Raw genomic sequence first — 8,276 nt, 5'->3', positions numbered from 1 at the left:
TATGGCGTGCCCCCCTTGGTAGGCCACCTCCTCCTCCCCCCTTTATATATGGAAACGGGGGCACCCCAAAGACACCAACAATTGTTAGTCGCGTGCGGCGCCCCCCACCACAGTTTACGCCTCTGGTCATATCTTCGTAGTGCTTAGGTGAAGCCCTGTGCGGATCACTTCACCATCACCATCACCACACCGTCGTGCTGACGTAGTTCTCCCTCGACACTTTGCTGGATCAAGAGTTTGAGGGACGTCATCGAGCTGAACATGTGCAGAACTCGGAGGTGCCATACGTTCGGTGCTTGATCGGTCGAAAAGAGAAGAAGTTCGACTACATCAACCGCGTTGTCAAAACGCTTCCGCTTTCGGTCTACGAGGGTACGTGGACACACTCTCCCCCTCTTGTTGCTATGCATCTCCTAGATAGATCTTGTGTGAGCGTAGGATTTTTTTGAAATTTCATGCTACGTTCCCCAATAGTGGCATCAGAGCCAGGTCTATGCATAGATGTTATATGCACGAGTAGAACACAAAGAGTTGTGGGCGATAATAGTCATACTGCTTACCAACAACGTCTTACTTTGATTCAGCGGTATTGTTGGATGAAGCGGCCCGGACCAACATTACATGACCGCGTTCATGAGACTGGTTCTATCGACGTGCTTCGCACACACGTGGATGGCGGGTGTCTGTTTCTCCAACTTTAGTTGAATCGAGTTTGACTACGGCTGGTCCTTGTTGAAGGTTAAAACAGCACACTTGATGAAAAATCGTTGTGGTTTTCATGCGTAGGTAAGAATGGTACTTGCTAGAAGCCCATAGCAGCCACGTAAAACTTGCAACAACAAAGTAGAGGACATCTAACTTGTTTTTCAGGGCATGTTGTGATGTGATATGGTCAAGACGTGATGAGATGTAAATTGTTGTATGAGATGTCATGTTCTGTTAAAGTTATCGGCAACTGGCAGGAGCCTTATGGTTGTATCTTTATTGTGTAAGATGCAAGTGCCATATAATTGCTTTACTTTATCGCTATGCGATAGCAATAGTTGCAAAAGCAATAGTTAGTGTGACGGCCATGTGATGAGACATTGATAGAGATCAAGATGATAGAGATCATGGTGTCATGCCGGTGACGATGGAGATCATGACGGTGCTTTGTAGATGGAGATCAAAGGCACAAGATGATGATGGCCATATCATGTCACATATTTTGATTGCATGTGATGTTTATCCTTTATGCATCTTATTTTGCTTAGTACGATGGTAGCATTATAACATGATCCCTCACTAAATTTCAAGGTATAAGTGTTCTCCCTGAGAATGCACCGTTGCTACAGTTTGTCGTGCCAAAACACCACGTGATGATTGGGTGTGACAAGCTCTATGTTCACATACAACGGGTGCAAGCCAGTTTTGCACACGCGGAATACTCGGGTTAAACTTGACGAGCCTAGCATATGCAGATATGGCCTCGGAACACTGATACTGAAAGGTCGAACGTGAATCATATAGTAGATATGATCAACATAGAGATGTTCACCATTGAAAACTACTCCATCTCACGTGATGATCAGACATGGTTTAGTTGATATGGATGACGTGATCGTTTAGATGACTAGAGGGATGTCTATCTAAGTGGGAGTTCTTAAGTAATATGATTAATTGAACTTTAATTTATCATGAACTTAGTCCTAATAGTATTTGCAAATTATGTTGTAGATCAATAGCTCACGTTATAGCTCCCCGTTTATTTTTGATATGTTCCTAGAGAAAAATAAGTTGAAAGATGATATTAGCAATGATGCGGACTGGATCCGTGATCAGAGGATTCTCCTCATTGTTGCACAGAAGAATTATGTCCTTGATGCACCACTAGGTGACGGACCTATTGAAGGAGCAGATACAGACGTTATGAACGTTTGGCAAGCTCGGTATGATGACTACTTGATAGTTTAGTGCTCCATGCTTTACGACTTTGAACCGGGACTTCAAAAACGTTTTGAACGCCACGGAGCATATAAGATGTTCCAAGAGCTGAAATTAGTATTTCAGACTCATGCCCAAGTCAAGAGGTATGGGACCTCTGACAAGTACTTTGCCTACAAGATGGGGGAGAATAGCTCAACCAGTGAGCATGTGCTCAAAATGTGTGAGTACTACAATCGCTTGAATCAAGTGGGAGTTAATCTTCCAGATAAGGTAGTGATTGATAGAGTTCTCTAGTCACTATCACCAAGTTACTGGAACTTCGTGATGAACTATAATATGCAAGGGATGACGAAAATGATTCACGGGCTCTTTGCTATGCTAACATCGGCGAAGGTAGAAATCAAGAAAGAGCATTGATGACCCACAAGTATAGGGGATCAATTATAGCTCTTTTCGATAAGTAAGAGTGTCGAACCCAACGAGGAGCAGATGGAAATGACAAGTAGTTTCAGTAAGGTAATGTATGCAAGTGCTTAAATTGCAAGTAGTGAGTAGTTTGATAGCAAGATAATTTGTAACGAGCAAGTAAATGATAATAGTAACAAGTATGCAACAAGGTAGCCCAATCCTTTTGAGGCAAAGGACATGCCAAAACAGTCTCTTATAATAAGCAAAGCGTTCTTGAGGGTACACGGGAATTTCATCTAGTTACTTTCATCATGTTGGTTTGATTTGTGCTCGCTACTTTGATAATTTGATATGTGTGTGGACCGGTGCTTAGGTGTTTTTCTTACTTGAACAAACCTCCTACTTATGATTAACCCTCCCGCAAGAATCCGCAACTATGAGAAAAGTATTAAGAATAAATTCTAACCATAGCATTAAACTCTAGGATCCAATCGGTCCCTTACGGAATAGTGCATAAACTGGGGTTTAAGTTTCTCTCACTCTCGCAACACACCATCTATTTACTACTCCACAATGAATTGCCTTAGGTCCAAATATGGTGAAGTGTCATGTAGTCGATGTTCACATGACACCACTAAGGGAATCGCAACATACATAATATCAAAATATTGAACACATATCAAATTCACATGATTACTTGCAACATGATTTCTCCCGTGACCTCAAGAACAAAAGTAACTACTCACAAATAATAATCATGCTCAATATCAGAGGGGTATTAAATAGCATGTTGGATCTGAACATATAATCCACCACCAAATAAACCATATAGTAATCGACTACAAGATGTAATCAACACTACTAGTCACCCCCCAGCAACAATTTATAGTTCCGGTAACAAGATTGCATACAAGAGATGAACTAGGGTTTGAGATGAGATGGTGCTAGTGAAGATGTTTATGGAGATGGCCCTCCCCAAGATGGGAGAGTTGTTGGTGATGATGATGATGATTTCCCCCTCCGGGAGGGAAGTTCCCCCGACAGAATCGCTCCGCCGGAGGGCAAAAGTGTTCCTGCCCAAGTTCTGCCTCGAGGCGGCGGCGCTTTGTCCCGAAAGTCCTCACCTTATTTATTTTCTAGGTCAAAATGACTTATATACCAGAAGATGGGCACCGGAGGTGGGCCGAGGAGGCCATAACCCACCAGGGCACGCCCGGGGGGGCTGGCGCGCCCAGGTGGGTTGTGCCCACCTGGTGGCTCCCCTCTGGTGTTTATTGGCTCCAGTATTTCTCAAATAATCCATAAAAAAACTTTGTAAAGTTTCATCTCATTTGGAGTTGTGTAGAATAGGTGGCCTGACGTAGCTTTTCCAGGTCCAGATTTCCAGCTGCCGGAATTCTCCCTCTTGGCGTGTTCCTTGCAAATTATGAGAGAAAGGGCATTAGAATTACTCCAAAAAGCATTATTATGGATAAAACATTATAAATAACAGTAAGAAAACATGATGCAAAATGGATGTATCAACTCCACCAAGCTTAGACCTCGCTTGTCCTCAAGCGAAAACCGAAATCGAAAAACATGTCCACATGCTTTGAGAGAGAGGTGTCGATAAAAACAAAATACAGACATAGAAGCATCATGTTGATTATTGTAACAACAACAAAATTAAACATAGGACTTTTATCATAAAACTTGCATCATATACTTCCTATGAATAAGTAACAGTTCATCACATAATCGAAGTGTAAAGCAAAAACTCTATTAGAAACCAACAAACTATGTTCTCAGTCAACTTTGCAACTACAATTCATCATCTTTTTAGGAAGAGTGACGTGTCAGAGATTTTAAAGCAAGTCCACATACTCAACCATCATATAGTCTTCTATGATTGTTAGCACTCACCTTGTACCCATGAGCAAAGCGTTTCAACCGGACACATAGAAAGATAGGGGCTTATAGTTTCGCCTCCCAACATGCTCACCTCAAGAGTGATGTCAACAATAATAACTCGTGCTATCTATATTCATCTGGACATATGTGCCTAGATCTTTTCTCACCACATGATGCTTGCCAAAAGATAAAAAATAAAAGGAATAGAGAGAAAAACTTTGACTCTTTGAATAAAAGTAAAAGATAGGCCCTTCGTAGAGGGAAGCAGAGGTTGTCATGCGCTTATTTGTTTGTATGCTCAATCCCTTAGTGCAAGAGAATGTCACGTTGTATTGCCCCTTAAGATGACAACCTTTATTATGCAGTCTGTCGCTTTTATTCTTTGTCATCCAAGTTCGTACAATGCTCAATTTTCTCTTACACTAAATGATCTCACACTTTTAGAAGCAATTTTATTGCCTTTTTGCACCGATGACAACTTACTTGAGGGATCTTGCTCAATACCTAGGTAGGTATGGTGGACTCTTGAAAAAGATTTGGGTTTAAGGGTTTTTGGATGCACAAGTAGTATCTCTACTTAGTACAGAGTTTTTGGCTAGCAAAGATAGGGGCAAGCATAACATGTTAAAGGATCTATGACAATATGACTTCTATGTGAATATAAACAAACATAAACCATTTAGTTGTCTTCCTTGTCCAATGTCAAAAATTTTGGCATATAATATTTTGATGAGGGCTCACAATCACAAAAGATTTCTAGGATAGTATATCTATATGTGAATCTTCTCTTCCCTTATTAATTCTTTCATGAGTTGCATCATTGACTAATGTTATGTTTGTCAATTTCTAATAAAATTTGCTACCTATACTTTTCCTTATGTGGTGACATCACCTACCATAGGATTAGTATATAGTATTTTTATTATTTATTTCCTTTATTCATTTATTTCCTTTCTCTTTTTCTTTCTTCCTTAATTCTTTTCTTCATTTGCAACATGAAAGTAAAGAAAGCAAAAACTAAAACTAACTTCATTATATAACTTGCACACGATTACATGGATAGATCACTAACACTGCGTTTGGATGTCTGTATTAGGCTCTCTGTATTGGATTTGGTATTGGGATACCCCAATTCAGGTGTTTGGATGTACTCCGAAACAACATATTGAAATGGTATCGAATACAGAGCAGTTTCCGCCCGCACGCATCCTCTAGTCCCACAATTTGGAGGCCTCTTGCTCCGTTTTCGGCTAAATTGCCCTCGTCCCGCAAAAGATATCGGTCAACACAATTGATCCCTCCCGCGAACGTGAAACAGAAGGAAAGAAGGGAATGAGAGGAGAACGGCGGCGCCTGGCAAGATACTCAGCGGCGCAGGTATGCTCGCCAGCCCTTCCCTTCCTTCTCCGCCGACCCTTCCCTTCCTCCTTCGTCGTTCCCTTCCTCCCCGGCCCTCCTCCTTGGCTGTAGCTGCAGCTCAGTGACCCCGCCGTCGCTCCCAGATCTGGTGACCCAGTTTGCGTGGTGACGCAGCCAATGCTCCCATGCGTGGTGTCCATGATTCCTGGAAGGTGCCGATGTTTGTTCGTGATGTGTGGGAAGCATGTGTGTATCTTTTCATTTTATAAAGGGATTGATTCCATGCTTTGTACAGGGGCATAGTTCTAGGCTACATCGGTTGTGCACTGTCGTCGGACTATAAACAGAGGCATATATTTATTTATCTACTTGCAGGTTTTGCTGAAAAATTCCCCACAGAAAAAAGTTTTGGAATCACAAATTTTGTTTTGATGCATATAAAACAATGTATTATCTTCATACTCTTGTTACTATGCAATTCCATAGTTTGTCATCCAAACATGATTTGGTATTGAAACTTCACCGGATTCCATAGGCCAATTCAGTGAACATCAAAAAAAGTGAATTTGTATTCATGTCCATTACAGTTTCCTTATTGAATTGGGATTCCAACCAATTCAATACGGAGCTCTCCAATATAGACATCCAAACAAAGTGTAAGCAAACTCTCAACAAAAGAAAGGATCGAACTAAACTTTATTTCAACTGAAAGCAAAAGATTGAACGAAGATAAATAAAAGCAAAAAGATAGTGGGATGATACGATACCGGGGCACCTCCCCCAAGCTTGGCGGAAGCCAAGGGGAGTGCCCATACCCGGTACTCAATTCTCCTTTTGGTGGTGAAGGAGATGTTGGTGGTGATGAAGGAGAGATCTTGTCCTTGGAGGATCTTGAAGAGGCCATGGTAGATGGAATCTAACAGAAAACAATAAGGAAAAAGAGAACAGAGGATCTCTCCGTCATACGGTGATCAACAGGTTCAGGAAGTATATATAGATTTTTTATCTTGCAGGACAAGTATATGGTAGAAAAACAAAGTACGGGAAGTGTCACAGGTGGGCACAACCCACCTGGGTGCGCCAGGCAAGCCTGGCGCTCCCAGGTGTCTTGTGCCCACCAGGTACACTTCCTGGAAGTTTCTTTATTTCCAAAATTTTAAAATATTCCAAAACTGATAAAAAATATTTTTGCAGATTTTTCAGAGTCTGTTTACTTACCGTGTCACGTACCTCCTTATTTTCACGATTCTGGAGTGTTCCGGAAGGACTCTTTTATGTGCTCTTCTGGTGTCAAAGTTTGGATAATATTACTTTCAACATTAATAGGCGTACCTGAGATATAATTCTTTATTCGTTGCCCATTGACAACCTTTGAGTTAGTACCTTTGGAATTATTTATTTTGATGGCACCAGATCGGTAAACCTCCTCGATGACATATGGGCCTTCACATTTCGAGAGGAGCTTCCCTGCAAAAAATCTATTTACTACTCCACAATGCATTGCCTTAGGGCCAAATATGGTGAAGTGTCATGTAGTCGACGTTCACATGACACCACTAAGGGAATCGCAACATACATAATATCAAAATATTGAACACATATCAAATTCACATGATTACTTGCAACATGATTTCTCTCGTGACCTCAAGAACAAAAGTAACTACTCACAAATAATAATCATGCTCAATATCAGAGGGGTATTAAATAGCATGTTGGATCTGAACATATAATCCACCACCAAATAAACCATATAGTAATCGACTACAAGATGTAATCAACACTACTAGTCACCCCCTAGCAACAATTTATAGTTCCGGTAACAAGATTGCATACAAGAGATGAACTAGGGTTTGAGATCAGATGGTTCTAGTGAAGATGTTTATGGAGATGGCCCTCCCCAAGATGGGAGAGTTGTTGGTGATGATGATGATGATTTCCCCCTCTGGGAGGGAAGTTCCCCCGACAGAATCGCTCCGCCGGAGGGCAAAAGTGTTCCTGCCCAAGTTCTGCCTCGAGGCGGTGGCGCTTCGTCCCGAAAGTCCTCACCTTATTTATTTTATAGGTCAAAATGACTTATATACCAGAAGATGGGCACCGGAGGTGGGGCGAGGAGACCATAACCCACCAGGGCGCGCCCGGGGGGGCTGGCGCGCCCAGGTGGGTTGTGCCCACCTGGTGGCCCCCCTCTAGTGTTTATTGGCTCCAGTATTTCTCAAATAATCCATAAAAAACTTTGTAAAGTTTCATCTCATTTGGAGTTGTGTAGAATAGGTGGCCTGACGTAGCTTTTCCAGGTCCAGATTTCCAGCTGCCGGAATTCTCCCTCTTGGCATGTTCCTTGCAAATTATGAGAGAAAGGGCATTAGAATTACTCCAAAAAGCATTATTATGGATAAAACATTATAAATAACAGTAAGAAAACATGATGCAAAATGGACGTATCAACTCCACCAAGCTTAGACCTCGCTTGTCCTCAAGCGAAAACCGAAATCGAAAAACGTGTCCACATGCTTTGAGAGAGAGGTGTCGATAAAAACAAAATACAGACATAGAAGCATCATGTTGATTATTGTAACAACAACAAAATTAAACATAGGACTTTTATCATAAAACTTGCATCATATACTTCCTATGAATAAGTAACAGTTCATCACATAATCGAAGTGTTAAGCAAAAACTCTATTAGAAACCAA

Source organism: Triticum urartu, chromosome 3 (genome assembly GCF_003073215.2).
Source record: "Triticum urartu cultivar G1812 chromosome 3, Tu2.1, whole genome shotgun sequence".
Classification (NCBI taxonomy): Eukaryota; Viridiplantae; Streptophyta; class Magnoliopsida; order Poales; family Poaceae; genus Triticum; species Triticum urartu.
The sequence above is the reverse complement of the archived record's forward strand: the minus strand, read 5'-3'. Positions refer to the sequence as shown.